This window comes from Danio rerio, chromosome 1 (genome assembly GCF_049306965.1).
Source record: "Danio rerio strain Tuebingen ecotype United States chromosome 1, GRCz12tu, whole genome shotgun sequence".
NCBI classification, from domain to species: Eukaryota; Metazoa; Chordata; class Actinopteri; order Cypriniformes; family Danionidae; genus Danio; species Danio rerio.
This window is the reverse complement of record NC_133176.1, coordinates 1,880,001-1,900,000: the sequence shown is the minus strand read 5'-3', so window position 1 is coordinate 1,900,000 and position 20,000 is coordinate 1,880,001. Positions and strand designations below refer to the sequence as shown.

General features: G+C 38.2%; 1 long non-coding RNA gene across 4 annotated transcripts in view; it reads right to left on the bottom strand.

The window, feature by feature from the left end:
- LOC141384236 (uncharacterized) overlaps window positions 1–20,000 on the bottom strand; it is a 98,673-nt gene that overhangs the window by 40,296 nt on the left and 38,377 nt on the right. The window contains exon 3 of one of the 4 annotated variants that reach the window (XR_012405309.1): window positions 16,814–18,545. The exons of the other annotated variants lie outside the window; for them this stretch is intronic. This is a non-coding gene — a long non-coding RNA (uncharacterized lncRNA). Of the gene's footprint in view, window positions 1–16,813; window positions 18,546–20,000 lie in introns of those variants that run through there. 4 annotated transcript variants of the gene reach the window in all.

Below are 20,000 nucleotides of genomic sequence, written 5' to 3'. Positions count from 1 at the left end.
AAATGAACTTTTGAGGCGCTAATGATGCGACGCCGCATGTTTATCCTCACAAAATGCGCTGTGATGGATATTATTAACAATAATTATTGGGGTGAATCTCTTGAAAGCATGTCTGAGTCACGGTTCACCTCAAAGTCTTTTTTTTTTATGAAAATGAAGCCAGTTTTGGCATCATTAAGGTTTCCTTTATATTATTTTAATGGAAAATGCTGTATAATGCAACACAAATCACAGCCAATCAGAACAGAGTTTTCTGTTCAAATAAACAGCAGATCATATGGGATTATAAAGTGTGCTAATATTGTGTTGGAGTCTCCTAAAACACGCTTAAACGCATCAAAAGTAAATATAATAATAATAATAATAATAATAATATTAATAATAATAATAATGTATTATTATTAATTCTGGGCTAAAGGTTTCTAAACCATGCACATCCATAAACCAGCTCTTCTCTGATTGGTCAGCTGGCACAGTCTGTTTTGATTGGTCTTTCTGTATTTATTCTACATTCCAAAACGCTCACAGGAGGTGCGATTATGCAAATGAGTTCATTTGATCATGTAGATTGAAAGCTAAATTCATTTTGCATAATACAACACAACCACAGCCAATCAGAAGAATACTTTCTTTGAACAGCAGGTCATATGGTGTTTCAAAGTCTGCTAATAATGTGTTGAAATCTCCAACAACAGATTAAAATGCATAAAAAATTAAAATAAATAAATAATAATAATAATAATTTTCTCTAAATATTAATGTATTATTAATAATTCTGGGCTGAAGGTTTGTAAACCAGGCATGTCCATAAACAAACTCTGCTCTGATTGGTCAGGTGGCACAGTCTGTTTTGATTGGTCTTTTCATATTTATTCGGTGTTCCAAAATGCTCACAAGAAGTAGGATTATGCAAATTAGTCCTTTTGATCATGTAGATTGGAAGCAAAATTAATTTTATACAATTCAACACAACCACAGCCAATCAGAAGAATATATTTTTGAACAGCAGGTCATATGGTGTTTTAAAGTCTGCTAACATTGTGTTGGAGTCTTCTATAAATGCATCAAAAGTGAATATAGCAATAATTTTCTTAGAATATTAATTTATTATTATTAATTCTGGGCTGAAGGTTTGTAAACCCCGCCCTACAAAAAGCCAGCTCTGATTGGTCAGCTGGCACAGTCTGTTTTGATTGGTCTTTCTGTATTTATTCCTGTATCCAAAATGCACACGGTGGGTGGGATTAGGCAAATGAGTTTTTTGATCATATAGACTAGAGGCAAACTTAATTTTGCATAATACAACACAACCACAGCCAATTAGAAGAATACTTTTCCTGTTCAAACAAACAGCAGGTCATGTGGTATTTTAAAGTTTAATATTGTGTTGAAGTCTCCAACAACAGGTTTACTTCATCAAAAGTAAATATAATAATAATAATAATAATAATAATAATAATAATATCAGAATATTAATTTAATATTATTAATTCTGGGCTGAAGGTTTCTAAACTCCGCCCTTCCAAAAGCCAGCTCTGCTCTGATTGGTCAGCTGGCACAGTCTGTTTTGATTGGCCTTTCTGTATTTATTCTGTGGTCCAAAATGCTCACAGTTTATGCAAATGAGTTATTTTGATCATGTAGATGTAGACTGGAAGCAAAATTATTTCGCATAATACAACACATTCACAGCCAATCAATTCAATTCAATTCAGCTTTATTTGCTTTTACAATGTAGATTGTGTCAAAGCAGCTTCACAAAAACGGTCATAGTAACTGGATCAGAAGAATACGTTTTGGTTAAAATAATCTGCAGGTCATATGGTATTTTAAAGTCTGCTAATATTGTGTTGAAATCTACAACAGGCTTAAATGCATCAAAAGTAAATATAATAATAACAATTTTCTCTAAATATTAATTTAATGTTATTAATTCCGTGCTAAAGGTTTCTAATCTCCGCCCTTCCAAAAGCCAGTTCTGCTCTGATTGGTCAGCTGGCACAGTCTGTTTTGATTGGTCTTTCCATATTTATTCGGTGTTCTAAAATGCTCACAGCAGGTGGGATTATGCAAATTAGTCCTTTTGATCATGTAGATTGGAAGCAAAATTAATTTCACATAATACAACACAACCACAGCCAATCAGAAGAATATATCTTTGAACAGCTGGTCATGTGGTGTTTTAAAGTCTGCTAATATTGTGTTGGAGTCTCCTACAACAGGTTTAACTGCATCAAATGTAAATATTATTGTAATAGTAATAATAATTTTCTCAAAATATTAATTTACTATTATTAGTTCTGGGCTGAAGATGCTGAAATTGCTCATTTAAACCATTTGCCTGGAAAAAGGCTTTGCAAATTAAAAAAAACTCTACAATACACTCACATTTTACTTCCCTTTTATTATGTCGGTGACTGTTTTGGCCCCATTGACTTCCATTATAATGACTTTTTTTTATTGCAAAGCCATGACAGCATATAATCATGCGTTCTTGATTGTTGCCAGTTTTCCCTGTTGAGAGGAGGGAAAATGTGTTATTTTTGATCTTGGTAACTTGAAATCTCTTGAGATCCTGTTATATGACTATTGCAGATTCGCATACTGCGGTATCGATGTTGAAAACATATATTGTTCACCCCTAGGTATAACATAATTTTTAACCTTGACTTTTGAAACCGGTTATCATCCCATGCCTACATCAGATGCAGAGACCCAATAACCTTCAACCCCATGTGGACGGCAGACTCAACACCCGCCCGGGTCTGTCCTCTCCCCGAGCGGCGTCTCCACAACCGTAATGAAGACAGATGAGCAGAAAACACTCACTCCTCCCCAAACGACCGTCTGCCAACATCCATCAGCGGCTCAGTGACCAGCATCAGGACTCCAGCACATCCCTGTGATCTCCAGTGCTGTATAATTCAGGCTCTGGATCAATACAGACACTCAGTTCCTCTCCATTTAGCCTCCCAATTCACAGCTGCTCAATGGAGTTGATTCCTGCTTTCTCTTAAAGACAAGAGACCCCAAATTTACACCTCTCAGGATTGCTGTCGGCCCTTAAATGCCTTCATAAATGCAACAACCCTGACAATTCTCAACCTCTCAAACTGACTAGAATTACACACTGAAGAAGTAGAAACAGTTTTCACTCTGACACCGCCAGAAAATCAATTACACAAGGAAAGGGCAAGTCATTCTGAAGGCGAAAGATAGTGAATTCTTGCAAGACAAAAAGAAATATATTTGTTTAATTTACAAAATCAATGTGAATTCAGCTCCTTGTTTCTTTTGCTAACAAACTAACCAACAAACTAACCAATTGACCAACCAACCAACTTGACCGACAAAAAAATAAACCAATAAACAAATATTAGAGCAATAGTTGATTAACACAACGCTACTAACCAACCAACTCACTATCCAAATAAATTAATAAATACAAATTGGAAATGGCTAATTAACATAGAGCTACAGTACTGACTAACTAACCAACCAACCAACCAACCAACTATTTACAGCTGCTTAATTGAGTGGATTCCTCTTTTCTCACAGAGACAAGAAACCCAAAATTTACACTGCTCAAGATTGCTGTCAGCCCCTAAATGCCTACATGAACGCAACAACCCTGACGATCAAACTGAATAGAATTACACAGTGAAGAAGTGAAGAACAGTTTTCACTCTGACACTGCCAGAAAATCAATTACACAAGGAAAGGGCAAGTCATCTTGAAGGCGAAAGAAGCAAATTGTGGTTTCTTGCAAGACTGAAAAAAATATCTGCTTAATTTACAAAATCAATGTGAATTCAGCTCCTCATTTCTTTTGCTAACTAACTAACTAACTAACTAACTAACTAACTAACTAACTAACTAACTAACTAACTAACTAACTAAGTTAAGTAATCAACCAGTGAACCAACCAATTAACCGACCGATTAAATAGACAAATACATTTAGAGCAATACTTGATTAACACAAAGCTATTATCCAACAGACTAACCAGCTAACTAAGAAACTAAGTAACTAACTAACTATATAACTTAGCATGTTAGCACTAATCATGGCTACTAATCAACCGTCCAACCAACTAAGTAACTAAGTAAATAACTTTTCTAGCAATAGTTGATTAAAACATGGCTACTAATCAACCATCAAACTAACCAACTAACTAACTAACTAACTAACTAACTAACTAACTAACTAACTAACTAACTAACTAACTAACTAACTAACTAACTAACTAACTAACTAACTAACTAACTAACTAACTAACTAACTTACTTACTAACTAACTATTATAGCAATAGTTGATTAAAACATTGCTACTAATCAGCCATCCAACTAAATAATTAACTATTACAGTAATAGTTCATTAAAATTTCACCATTAATCAGCGATCTAACTAACTAACTAACTGACCAATCGACCGACTAACTAACTAACTAACTAACTAACTAACTAACTAACTAACTAACTAACTAACTAACTAACTAACTAACTAAACAATTAACAACAAACCAACCTACCAAACAAACAAACTAACTAACTAACTAACTTACTAACTAAACAATTAACAACAAACCAACCAAACAAACAAACAAACAAACAAACAAACAAACAAACAAACAAACTAACTAACTAACTAACTAACTAACTAACTAACTAACTAACTAACTAAACAATTAACAACAAACCAACCAACCTACCAAACTAACTAACTAACTAACTAACTAACTAACTAACTAACTAACTAACTAACTAACTAACTAACTAACTAACCAAACAAACAACCAAACTAACTAACTAGACAAATTACCACAAAGCTAATAACCAACCAACCATCCAACTAAATATATATTAAAGCCATGCTTGATTAACACAACTTACATTTTGTGATTAATTCTGATTAATTAAAAAAAAGTGTGATTAATTACATAAATTTTTTAATCATTTGACAGCCCTAAAAAAAAAAAAAAAAAAAATATATATATATATATATATATATATATATATATATATATATATATATATATATATATATATATAAAATGAATGTAAAAAATAGTAAAATAATGGACACTCATAACTGGTTTAGTCGTAGAGAGCCCCATGAACAAACAAACAAACAAACAAAAAAAGTAATAAGAATTTTAACTAGACTTTATCTATTATGTCTGTGCCAGAAATGTGTACAAATTAGCACATCTGATTAAGATTGGCTCATTTAGCTAAATATAATTTTAGAAAACTTCATTTATTCATTGTCCTTCTGCTTAGTCCTTTTATTCATCAGGGGTCGCCACAGCAAAATGAACCACCAACTATTCCATCATATGTTTTATACAGCGGATGCCCTTTCAGCTGCAGCCCAGTTATGAGAAACACCCATACACTACAGCCAATTTAGTTCATCAATTCTCCTAGCGCATGTGTTTGGACTGTGGGGAAAACCAGAGCACCCGGAGGAAACCCACGCCAACACAGGGAGAACATGCAAACTCCACACAGAAACGACAACTGACCCAGCTGGGACTCAAACCAGTGACCTTCTTGCTGTGAGGCCACAGTGCTAACCACTGAGCCACCATGCCATCCCTTTAGGAAACCTACAATAAAAAAAAGTCTTCAATTCTCAATGCAATCAATTATTAATCCATGCAAGTACAGCAACAACTACTGGCTAACCTTAAACTCCATTCACCTGCTCGGTTCTCTAATTCACACGCTCACACAAGCTTATGCTGATGAATGACCTTGCTCCAGGTGATTCCAGATGCGTTAACGCTTTTAAACATCAGCTTTTCTCTAAAACCAGCCGCTGACGTTTTCCTGCATCCAATCGATCACCGAGATTAAGCAACATTATTTGGCCAAGCGGCAGAAACGGAGGGCTTTAAATGAGGACTCTTGTTCACCACAATACTTCAGAGGGACCAAACGAAGCCTTTCAGAGAGAGAGAGAAAGCAGCATGAAAACACAGTAGGACAAAGTTATGAACATGGAAAAGCCACACACACACTTTAACTCAAACTCACGCAGCGCTCAAGACAAGAGCAATATTATTGGAAGATTTTGCAACGGGCGCCATGGCAACACGACAAGCGTGCCTTTGGAAATTGCTATCAGGGCATTTAAAAGGGAGAAATAAATATACAAAACCAGAAGCCAAGGTGGTTCTGTCAAACAAAAAAAGCAGAGCTTGAGGTTTAGCTAGGCAGCGATAAGCCGGACAAAGCTATCGGCTGGCGGTGCGAGCGGTTCCGGCGTCTGGCCTCTGATGGTTTAACAGCAATGCAGACTCTCTTTTTTACTGCTGGATTAAACTCTGAGATTCCAGAGGAGCGCTTGTGTGTGTGAAGAATGAGGATGCAGATAAGCTCAAACACAGGTCCAGCGCTCATGCTTTATCATGTGTGTTCGACTCGTTCATTCCACACTTGAAAAGAAAAACAGAGTCAAGCGCATAGAGGAGCAGATTTAAAGGGACACTTCATACTTGACATTTACTCTGAAGAGGTTCCAAGCAGTTTCTTTCTTCTGTTAAAGACAAATGTAGATATTTTGAAGAATGTTGAAAACTGGTGTCCACCTCCATATCTATCTCTGATATGCAAATTACATATGACATAAAAGTTCATAACTGGATATTATTCATTCATTTTCTTTTCGTCTTATTCCCTTTATTAATCAGGAGTTGCCACAGCGGATTGAACCACCAACTTATCCAGCATAGATTTTACACAGCGGATGCCCTTCCAGCTGCACTCAAACACATTCATTCACACACAAACACTATGGATAATTTTAGCCCACCCAATTCACCTGTACTGCATGTCTTTGGAGTGTGGGGGAAACCGGAGCACCCGGACGAAATCCACGCCAACACAGGGAGAACATGCAAACTCCACACAGAAATGACAACTGACCCAGCTGAGGCTCGAACCAGCGACCTTCTTGCTGTGCGGCGACAGCACTACCTACTGCGCCATTGCGTCGCCCATAACTTGATATTACATATATCAAATTTTAATCATATATGAAATATATATTTCAAAATGTTAGCTACAATTTATATAAACTCACCGGCCACTTTATTAGGTACACCTGTCTAACTGCTCGCTAACGCAAATGTCTAATCAGGCAATCACATGGCAGCAACTCAATGCATTTAGGTATGTAGACATGGTCAAGACGATCTACTGCAGTTCAAACTGACCCTGCAGGCACAGGAAGTCAACATGACGCCATATTGACGATGTACCCCAACTTTGTGGGGACGTTGGATTTTATTTGGAAATGAAAATTGAGTTGACAAAAGATTCCAACATTAGGCCAATGTTAATGTCCAACCTAAAATCAATGTCTAATCATGTTAGATCACTATGACATCTATCAGACGCTGGATTTTGGTCACTTTCCAAGTCAACCTAAAATCAACCAAATATCAACAGAATTTGACGTAAGACGCAGGCCAGACATAGAATTTTGGTCACCTGACGTCATGACGTAAATCTAACCTAATATAATAATATAATTTTACAATGTTGTGTGTCTGCTGGGAAGCATCCGAATAGGGAAGAAAGGGGATTTAAGAGACTTTGAACGTGGCATGGTTGTTGCTGCCAGACGGGCTGCTCTGAGTATTTCAGAAACTGCTGCTCTACTGGGATTTTCATGCACAACCATCTCTAGGGTTTACAGGGAATGATCTGATAAAGAGGAAATATCCAGTGAGCGGAAGCCAGAGGTCAGAGGAGAATGGCCAGACTGGTTCCAGCTGATAGAAAGGCAACAGTAACTCAAATAAGCACTCGTTACAACCGAGCTCAGCAGAAGAGCATCTCTGAACACACAACACGTCCAACCTTGAGGCGGATGGGCTACAGCAGCAGAAGAGCACACCGGGTGCCGCTCCTGTCAGCTAAGAACAGGAAACTGAGGCTACAATTCACACAGACTCACCAAAACTGGACAATAGAAGATTGGAGAAACGTTGCTGCTCTGATGAGTCTCCATTTCTGCTGACATATTCGGATGATCGGGTCACAATTTGGCCTCAACAACATGAAAGCATGAATCCATCCTGCCTTTTATCAATGGTTTAGGCTGGTGGTGGTGGTGCTATGGTGTGGGGGAGATTTTCTTGGCACACTTTGGACCCATTAGTACCATATGAGCACTGGTCAACGCCACAGCCTACCTGAGTATTGCTGCTGACCATGTCCATCCCTTTATGAGCACAGTGTCTCCATCTTCTGATGGCTACTTCCAGCAGGATAACGCAGCATGTCATAAAGCCTGAATCTTCTCAGACTGGTTTCTTGAACATGACGATGAGTTCACTGTACTCAAATGGCCTCCACAGTCACCAGAGCTCAATCCAATAGAGCATCTTTGGGATGTGGTGGAACGGGAGATTGGCATCATGGATGTGCAGCCGACAAATCTGCAGCAACTGTGTGATGCTATCATGACAATATGGAGCAAAATCTCTGAGGAATATTTGCAGTAGCTTGTTGAATCTACGCCATGAAAGATTAAGGCAGTTCTGAAGGCGAAATGGGGTCCAACCTAGTACTGGTAGGGTGTACCTAATAAAGTGGCCGGTGAGTGTATATATATATATATATATATATATATATATATATATATATATATATATATATATATATATATATATATATATATTTAACACAACAACTGTGCCTTTATATGTCAAATTAGCACATATCAGTAACTTCAGTAACTTGTATGAAGAATTTGTTGAGAATGAAAGATGATAGGAGCTTAAAAATAAAACCTAATTAATATTCAATTCCTGTTGGAAATACGTTATCATACTCAATCAACAGTCTGCAGGACCTTTAAGGAAACATTTTGAACAGGGGTGTGCTTTTCTAAAGTATATAAACCATGTGTGATGCAATTTCCTATAGTTAAATTGAAACAGGATGAGCATTAAGAGGTTATTAAAAGGTAATAAAACTGCTGAACGTTTAGTTTTATTCTCCAACTCAAAGTTTTACAGAGGCAGTCTGTCAAAGAAACACTGGCAGAGAAACTAAATCAAATATAAAACCAAAAAAGGACAAACGCACAGAAACAAAAACACATCCGTCTGAGAGAAGCTGTTCACTCGCACTTTCATGAAGAAAGCAAATGTCAGGCAGAGAACAAACTCTACATGTCGGCGCTCATATGCTATAATCCAGAATCACAAACTGCAAAAGGGAGAAACGCTGCTGACAAAACATATTTATCAAACGCACAGGTACTGTTTATTTTATGAGGCACGCTTGATTGGCAGTTTGGGGACGGCGAGCAGCGGCTGATAACACACACACACACACACACGCACGCACGCAGTCAGTCTGAGTGTGTAATGACACATTCTGTGACCCGCGTTCAATCAACACACACTCATTTCAACATAAACGCAGGACGATTTAAATAATGCAGCATGTCATTATCACATAAGACAGCTTGAGTGTTTATATACAGCATGGGTTATGCATATTTACACACATGCAGCTCCGCTTGCTGATTTTACTGTATAAACATGCGGGCAGAGGAAATATTATTATTTATTTTAAATCACGGTTTTTAAAAGTGACTTCAAGATTTAGATGCACATTTAGATTAGCTTTTGTATTATTTTTGTGTCATTTAATTGGTGTTTATTTGTGCAAAACTCACTCATGCACAAGCGGCTGCCAGGGTGTTGATATGATGTTGCTAAGGTGGGTGTTTTTGGCCAGCACTTGTTTCTGATTGGTCATTAATTTTCTTGTCGGCTTAGTCCCTTTATTAATCTAGGGTTGCCGCAGCGGAATGAACCGCCAACTTATCCAGCAAGTTTTTACACACCGGATGCCCTTCAAGCCGCAACCCATCCCTGGGAAACATCCACACACACACTCATACACTACGGACAATTTAGCACCTTTAGTTCTCTGTGTTCTAGGAATTGAGAAAAAGTCTCAACTTTTGCAGCGAGAAACGCCTCTGAAGCAGCGCCGACAGATCCACAATGCAGTTCAGCAACGCCTGACGTCACCCATTCAAAGTGAATAGGAAGCGTTGAAGCTGACGCCCTGTGTGAATGGGGCAGAAATGTTTTCCCATACAGAAGCAAATTTCTGTTTTATATAGGAACAAAAAACCTAAAATAAATGTGCCATAAAAAGAAATTCAGCTAATATGTAATAATTACGAGAAAATGCTTTGATTAAAAAAATAAATATGAATAATAATATAATATTAATAAAATGACTAAAATGTCTGTGTAATGAGGTTCACGGCCCTTTGGCCGCCGGGAAGAAGGAGGCAGAGAACCGACGCAGTTTTAAAATGATTTATTAATAACAGTAACAATAAACCAAAACAAACGGACGGCAGCTCCCCGCGGCGCCACAGCACCCGCGAGACCTATATGAGACGGGCCGAGAGAAAAGGAGATGGAAAAAAAAGGAGGAAGACAGAGTAGACCGAGAAAGGGGAGAGAGGAAAAAAAAACAAAAATGGGGTTCGGTTCTTCAGACACGCTGCCAGTCGGTCCTCCACCAGCTGAGAAATGCGACGACGTGCTGGGAGCCCTGTGGAGTAATCTATCCATCCGTCCGTCTTCTGGTGTCCGGCGGCGGTTCTCCTGGCTGGCTGGCGGCATTTCTGGTCTCCTGGTCTGCTCCCGCTTCAGTGGATGGATGCAGGCTCTGGCATCATGGCGGATCGCGGCGACTCCCCCCGGGTTCTGTGGGATGGCTCCCTTCAGCACTTTCCCTTCCGGTGGTGAGCCCCGCGTCCCCTGCTCCTCCCCATGCTGGGAGACGGCAGCAGGCAGATCCTTTCCTCGCCAGCCTCAGGCCGCCCCGGCACTCTGGGCAGACGAACGGGTTTCTCCCCCACTCGAGTTAACTCCCGAACACTCGCCCCCTCTCTCAGCGGCGAGGGCATCTGGACAACGTGTCCCTCCTTCTCCCGGGTTTCAGCACCACTGTAATGAGGTTCACGGCCCTTTGGCCGCCGGGAAGAAGGAGGCGAAGAACCGACGCAGTTTTAAAATGGTTTATTAATAACAGTGACGGCAGCTCCTCACGGAGGCTGCCGTCTAAACCAAAACAAAAAACAAACTGAAAGCAAAAGTATAATATGTCCGGGCCCGGTCCTCTCTCGGCTTCCTCTGCCATCGGTCCTCCTTTTAAGGTCCAGAGCTCCTTTTGTGGGATCCGAGGCAGGTGCGCACCGCAGGTGTATCCACTCACGCGGTGGCCTCACCCCGTTCCCACGGCTCTCGGCCACGCCCCCTCGCCACAGTCTGCATGTGATGAAAATAATTTATAGCATCAGCAATTCAAATTCCTATAAAGTTGTGAGATTATTAGTTAGTCATTATGAAAAAAATACTTACAATAATTAAAAGTTTATCATAATATTAAGCATTTATTCCCTAATAACTTTGTTCAAACTGTACGGAGGAGTTTAGCTGAAAAACACATCTGATCTAAAGTTAATTTGCCATCAGAAATGTAAGCTTTTGTTAGCAGGAAGTTGCTAGGCAACAAAGACATTCGTTTTCAAAGGCGAGAGAAAAAGTAGCAGACACTGAACTGCATGTGGTCAATCTGACCGCTCGGCCCATTCAATACAGAAACACTCAGCACTCTTTTGTGTTGTGTAATTTTGTTAAAATAACAGTGTTTAAAAAGTGTTTCGGTAGTTCTAGTGTTATTGAGGGAGGCTAAAATTGATATCATTAAAAAGAAATAGCTGAATGAATGTGATTTAATAATAGCACCTATTAATGTGTTTTATAAAAATCAAGTAAACTCAGAAAGCACTGAATTCGGTAAATGAACACAATACACTTCATTCATTTTCTTGTCTGCTTAGTCCCCTTATTAATCCGGGGTCGCCACAGCAGAATGAACCGCCAACTCAAGTTTGCCCTTCCAGCTGCAACCCATCTCTGGGAAACATCTACACACAGTCATTCACACACCCACACTCATACACTACGGACAATTTAGCTTACTATAGATAAGGTAGAATAAGTAGTGAGTAAATTGTCATTTTTGGGGGGGTGAACTATCCATTTAAGATTGTATTTTTCTCACTGTTGCTCATTAAATCCCCTAATTAACCAAAGTTATCCTAATCAACCTACTTTTAAATCGCACTTTAAGGAAATAAACCTTATCTTTAGGTGTAAAACTCGTGTGCATGATGCGGTCGGTAGTCAATTATAGCCTCGTGTCCTCATTGCCAATGCTCTGGATGTTAGGAAAGGTTGGACAGACGAGTGAAGGTTGAATCGCAGACGTCCTCAAAAGAAAAGTCCCGAATAATTTACATGTAAATGAACGCAGCAGAAAAGCATGTAGGTCACAATTGAGCTTGTCCTAAATGATAATGGTTAAAGTAGTTATTAGTGGTGAATCCTGACGTGTGTAATGATCCCTGAGCGGGAACGTTTAGATCGCTCCAGAAAAAAAGACGGACAGAAACGCACACGTGTTCGCTGGAGCGTTCGCTTACAATCAGAAGGTCATGATGAAGAAGAAGAAAACCGCACTAAATACTCAAGAGGAAGAGCTTTTAGTGACTCTTTCAACCTTCATATCATTTATTTGAGTTGCACATTAAGCACATAATCATTTCACTCTGAGCTCATGCTGTGCTGCGTTCACTGAAAATCTTATACTTTTCAAAATATCCATTAATTAACATTGACAGATTGTGATTTATGGGTGACGCGGTGGCGCAGCAGGTAGTGCTGTCGCCTAACAGCAAGAAGGTTGCTGGTTCAAGCCTCGGTTGGGTCAGTTGGCGTTTCTGTGTGGAGTTTGCATGTTCTCTCTGCCAGGCACGTGCACACATAGGGCTCAACCTGTGCAGTGCACATGCCCTTTTTAGTCTTGGATAGAAAGTGCCCTTCCAAAACGATCAAAAGTGCCCTTTGGACAGTCTCTGCACGGGCCTGCTCTCTGCGTTTGCATGGGTTTCCTCTGGGTGCTCGGGTTAAACCCACAGTCTAAACACATGCGGTTCAGGTGAATTGGGTAGGCTAAATTGTCCGTAGTGAACATGTGTGAATGAGTGTGTGTGGATGTTTCCCAGTGATGGGTTGCAGATAGAAGGGCATCCGCTGCAAAAAAAGTGCTGGATAAGTTGGTGGTTCATTCCGCTGTAATGACCCCGGCTTAATAAAGGGACTAAGCTGACAAGAAAATGAATGAATGAATTATTTTTTGTAGCTTTAATTCCAGTCAAACTAAAAATATATATAAATATAATAGTAAATATTGTGGAAAAACCTTGCTCACTTGGGAAACAATTGTTAATAAATATATATTTATTGTAAATAAATATATATATAAATATATAATTGTAAATATATATATATATATATATATATATATATATATATATATATATATATATATATATATATATATATATATATATATATAAAAAACAATCAATTATTTTCATTGACCCAAAATGTTTGGAAACCTATCTGTTCAGTTAAAAAATAAATTGGTTCATATGCAAAAAAAAAGCCATAAAAATTATATAGGAATAAAACCATACAAGCCCATACAGACTCTATATGCACAGGCGGCTATGAGAAGAGCGATACATATTAGCGCTGACTCTAAACATCCCCTTTTCAGTGAATATCAGCTGTTACCATCAGGAAAAAGACTGAGAATGCCGATGTGTAAAACTAATCCGCTTGTTAAGTGTGACGTCACGCGAAGCGGCTTTCGGGTCCAAGCGCTCTATTCAACTGTATTGGGAGACTCATGAAATGGTAATAATAAAAGTTTACAAAGCGATTTAATATTTTTGAAAATCACAATCGCAATATATATGTTTATGCCTAATATCTGATGGCCAGAAAGTGATTCATTTTTTATAAATGATATTATAAATTTTGGTATTTGTTATGCAGCAAGCCCAGAGATTGTTGTGTGCACTATGACTTTATATGAATTAACTTTAATGTGTGATATGAATAAAAAGTAATCATAAACGAACAATTTCTCAACTCAAATGACTGGCGGCTTGGACCCGGAAACAAGCGGATAGACTGAAGCTTTTGTTTGTTCCTACCTCGATAAAACTGTTGAACTCTACCAATAACACTGTTCCTGTAGAACGTTAGCACTTGACTGGGTTCTGTGTTTTATATATTTATACTTATATACAGTCTTTTTCTGTAAACAATGTATGTTCTTAACTGTTTGTTCTTAACTGTTTTGTTGTATTTATTTTTACCGTCTGTTTAGAGCAATGTTGTAGCACATTTTTTTGCCCAAGACAAATTTCCTTTTGGGGACAAATACAGTTTATCCTATCCTATCCTATCCTATCCTATCCTATCCTATCCTATCCTATCCTATCCTATCCTATCCTATGTTATAAAGGGATTTTTTTTTGCCATGTATTGCCATCAAATAACACAAATAATTGCAGATAATCTATTATTAACACTTCTAGTTCAATTTTTAAGTATCCCTGAAATAGTACACTGCAAAAAATGCTTTTCTTACTTGCATGTTTTGTCTTGTTTCTAGTCCAAATATCTAAAAATTCCTAAATCAAGAAGAATTTTCTAAACAAGCAAAACAAATTGCCTTGTTTTGAGAAATAATATGCCAAAATTAAGTGAGTTTTTCCTTAAATCAAGCAAAATAATCTGCTAATGGGGTCAGCAAAATAATCTTACGTCAAAAGAAAAAACAAGATTAATTTTCTCACCCCATTGGCAGATTATTTTGCTTGTTTTAAGGAAAAACTCACTTAATATTGGCATATTATTTCTCAAAACAAGCCAATATGTTTTGCCTGTCTAGAAAATGCTTCTTGATATAAGAAATTTTAGATATTTAGACTAAAAACAAGACAAAAAATCTAAGCAAGAAAAGCATTTTTGCAGTGTATTTTCTAAATCATAATCATAAATCTTAATTTTGTGTGTTTTTAATGTGCATGTCATGGATAAAACATCATTCCCTTGTTGTTGTAGATGCAATGCACACTGACAGCATTCACAATGAGCACAAATACAATAATTGACTAGCACCTGCATCATATACACGGCTTTTGACACTGAAAGACACCAGTTGCACTGAGAACACTTGAGAGCTCCTGAAGTGCTGCTATTGTCACTCAGCTTGTAAATATCGATCTGCTTTTCACCAAACAGCTGGAAAATCCTTTCTCTGAATGCATGTAATGACGAACGCCTGCGTGTTTGTATATGAGATTGCTTTCGGCTCCTAGCTTAATACAATCCCCATAATGCATTTTGTTCCAGTTGATGAGGAAATAAGGTTTGGGTTTGTCTGTAAAAAGCGTGACATGTGGAAAGAGAAGTTTAATGGGGCACTCGCTGAGACACATTCTGAATGGAGACACATGATTGAAGTAGTTGTTATCGTCAGTGAAAAGGACACACTTAATGTTAAAGCTGAAGGCACATTTAGGCATTATTATACGATTTTCGATCTTCTCTTATGCAGTTACGAAATATATCGTCATTTCCAAATGTATAATGTGACTTTGAGGAGATTGTGCTTTGATTAACACAGTTACTCATGATGCTTTTGTTGTTTTATTGCTCAAAAGGATTGCTATTTGAACAAATAATTGGAGATAATCTGTTGCGGTGACACGGTGGCTCTAAAGACATGTAATTCTGGCAAATTACCGGTAATGTTATAACTTATCTTTCTGGAAAATAGCCGGAATAAATTTACAGGTATTTTCAAAAAGGGCCTGGAATATTGCCGGTTATTTCCGGAAAGGTCTGTATGTGTAAAGGGGCTGTTGTTCAACAATTAACCAATGCCACTATAAAAGCAACTTCACCTCAGTAAAGCAGGCTAGGCAGAATAGCGCTATTTACTGATGTTTTGTTGTTAAACTAAATATACATCTACATTATATGCAGTAAAAGGACCTTATGATACTAAAAATAGTCGCATCAATCTATCGACAGGAGATTTCAGTGGCTGAACAACACTTCTGTGCATATAACCAACACAATCTCACGGCAATTCGTAACTTTTTCATTTAGTGGCTAATTCGTATGAATTCATACGATCTAATTCGTACAATTTAGTACGATTTGCTTATCCCCCAATGACAGTTGGGGTTAGGGGTGGGGTCAGGTGCCACGCCTCCTTTTTAAAATCGTATCATTTCGTATGACTGAAATTAGCCACTAAACTGCCAAAACGTAAAATACTTACATTTTCTCGTGAGATCAGGCTGATATAACCCGTTCATAACAACACAATCTACACCAGCTTGGACTAAAATGGTTTTAAAACAGGACATTACACGCTATAAAAAATATCTAGCTTACAAATTGTTAACTCGGTTTAAAATTGTAAGTTCCGTGGACATATTTTTGAGCTCAGAGTTGAATTTACTCATGAAAACAAGTTAATTGCATGTTTGGAACTGTTCAATGAAAGTAAAAAAGTCAGTAGAGGAGACTTTAAATTTAGATTTCTTCACTTGAGCGTCACTGCAAAAAAAGTTGAGTTGACTTAAAATTTTAAAGCAACTGGCTGCAAAGGAATTTTAAGTTTATTAAGCTTCGGTGGTTGAGTTTGTGCCAAATTATTCAGTAAAGTATACTTGACTTAAACCAGCCTTTTTAGTCAACTTAAAAAAATTATTTGTGTTTCCCCCGGGTTCCCCCCACCGTCCAAATCATGCAGCTTAAGTTAACTGACTAACTCAAATCAGCAGTATAGATGTAACGACGGGGAGTGACACCAACAACAGAAGGTAGGATCCAAATGCAGGTTTATTCAAAGCCAGGCAAGCGATGGTCAACACAGGTGCAAACAGATCTATACAGGCAGTCCAGAATCGTAGTCAAACACAGGCGAGAGGTCAGAAGGCAGGCGGCTAAACAGGAGAACTGGATAAACAAAACTAAGATCAAAACACGGGAAACCAAGACCAGGATAACGCGTTGTAATGTCACCTTACAGATAAACAAGACTCTGCAACATGTGTGTGGAAAAGAGGGGTTTAAATAGTCCAAATAATCATTGTGTGAGTGGCTTCAGCTGTGAGAGTGCAATCAGTGTTGATCTGGAACCGGTTGTGTGTGTGGCATGACTGGGTGTTGTAGTCCATAACATGGCAGATATGTAGTTCAATGAGTGTGAATGTTTGCGTGTGAATGTTTACCAGCGACATCTGGTGGTTGTTCGCTGGTGAACATGACAATAGACATGCTCCTAGCAAGTAGTTATCTCTTAAGAGCAACCACTATCTGTTCATTAGCTACTACAGCAGGGGAGTTTTTTAGATTTACTTCAGCTCAAACTCCCTTTTTGTCTTGCAAATGGAAGGGAGCCCCTGACTCGAGGATCTTATGAGCTCAGGTCTCTTTCCTGGGACAGCATGCCAAACAAGCTCAATCATCAGCTAAGTGTCAGCTCTTGAATCATTATTATTGGAATGTGAAGAGACTTTCAACCTGCACAACAAAACATGCTTCTGAGAACAATCACTTACTGCATTTTTAAGTAATTAATAACGTCATTAAATTACAATTTTCTAGTAGTCGACAGTAATTTGTAATCTATTACTTTTTAAAAGGAACTCACCCAACATTGTACATAAAAGTCTTTTGCCCTTGAAATGTTTGGTCTGCTCCACAGAGGCTGCTGGTTGGATTCCCGGGAGGTTAAAATATCACTGGATTTCACACTTTTTGTTTTTATTTTTGATCCATGTGCAAATCAAAGTGTGGAGCTGACGGACACAAATGAAGTCCTCTCACCTCTCCGTGTTTCATGCATTTTATTTTGAGCTTATTCCACTGTACTGCAGTCTCACAGGAGCTGATTACGTTTGTTGCCTTGCAGGACTAAATTGCTGAATTGTAGGCGAGAACAGGCCGTCTGAGAGGAGACGCTACTTTGCTGTTTTTTTAATAATGCATGTATGAATCACAAATTTGACTTTACTTTGAAGCAACTGTGCATTTTTGTGTTATGCAAAAGTGTTTACAATGCCGCCAAATAAAGCTACACTACCTGACAAAAGTCTTGTTGTGGATCCCTGTTGGGAGAGCGACAAATAATGACTTGACTTCTTGTTGATCATTTGGAAAAGTGTCAGAAGGTGGATTTCTCTGATGAATCATCTGTTGATCTGCATCCCAATCATCACCAATACTGCAGAAGACCTACTGGAACCAACATGGAGCCAAGATTCTCACAGAAATCAGTCAAGTTTGGTGAAGGAGAAATCATGGTTTGGGGTTACATTCAGTATGGGGGCGTGAGAGAGATCTGCAGAGTGGATGATCAACATCAACAGCCTAAGGTATCAAGACATTTGTGCTGCCCATTACATTACAAACCACAGGAGAGGGCAAGTTCTCCAGCATGATAGCGCTCCTGCTCATACTTCAGCCTCCACATCAAAGCTCCTGCAAGCAGAGAAGGTCAAGCTGCTCCAGAATTGGCCAGCCTAGTCGCGAAGATCTCTCGCAAGCCCCCTGAAAATAATGATTTACAAGTTTGGATGAATAAACACTGACTGGATTTTCAGTTTTTTTGTGAACGATCCCTTTAAACTCAGTCTGAGATTATACTGTAAGACTTCACATCCGCTGAAGGTCTCTGTCAGTCACTTCCAAATGCATCCTGAAGTCTCCAAAATCAGTTTGCATTGAGAATAAAGTGAAGGAGCCACATGACGCTCAGTGTATGGCCAATAGCGCTTATTATAAGAGTCCCAGCGGAAAACACTCCACATCTGAAGAACCAAACATCACGACTGAATAGTGTTTGATTAGCACAAACTAAAGTCAGGCTTAAAACGGAAACTATTTGACCCTTTGGTGATCTCCTGGTGCAGAGTTCACCTTCCTCAATAACTCACAGCAGGACTTTGACTCGTTTTATTGATTTGTGATGAATTTTCTTGAGTTTGAGTGATTGTGTTTGACCTGCGATCTCTTGAAGCGCTGCAGAAAACACTTTAACCCTTCCTAACATGTTCAGTCTTGCTTTTGGCTGAATTCGGTGGAGTTTCTGACGTCTGTTTATGATTACTAACAGCACAGATGCTCCAGCTTTTGAAATATATTTAACATCTTCAAAGTTTATAAAAAGCTGAAGGTTGCTTGCTTGATTTCATCCTTTGTGCTTCTGCTCCAATCACTTACAGAAAGGGTTCAGACAAAAATAATCATTAATTATGTTTTTATTTACTCATGCTAGTGTTGGTCCTGTGCTGTAACAAAAGAACATAAACAAGGAGAATTTCTTCAGGTTTTTTTCATATTTTGTAGAAATTGGTTGGTAAGTTTATCAATTTGTTTGTGGAAGGCAACATTGAGTAAAATAGTACATTTTCAATATATATATGTTCTTAGTTGAAGAGAAAATTATCTTGTGAAACTGTAATTCACCCAGATTTCCCAAGTGATGTTTAACAGATATTTACACATTTCTACACATAATAGTTTTAGTAACTCATTTCTAATAACTTATTTATTTTATCTTTGCCATAATGACAGTACATCATATTTTACTAGTATTATTTGCTAGATACTAGTATTCAGCTTAAGAGTTCAATCAATCAATCAATCAATCAATCAATCAATCAATCAATCAATCAATCAATCAATCAATCAATCAATCAATCAATCAATCAATCAATCAATCAATCAATCAATCAATCAATCAATCCACCAACATCCAATCAACCAACCAACAAATCAACCAACCAACCAACTAACACCATATGTAATTAGTTAACCAATCAGCAATCAATCCATTAACATCCAACCAACCAACCCAGTCAACCAACCCAGTCAACCAACCAACCAACCAACCAACCAAACAACCAACCAACCAACCAACCAACCAACCAACCAACCAACCAACCAACCAACCAACCGAGTCAATCAACCAACCAACCAACCAACCGAGTCAATCAACCAACC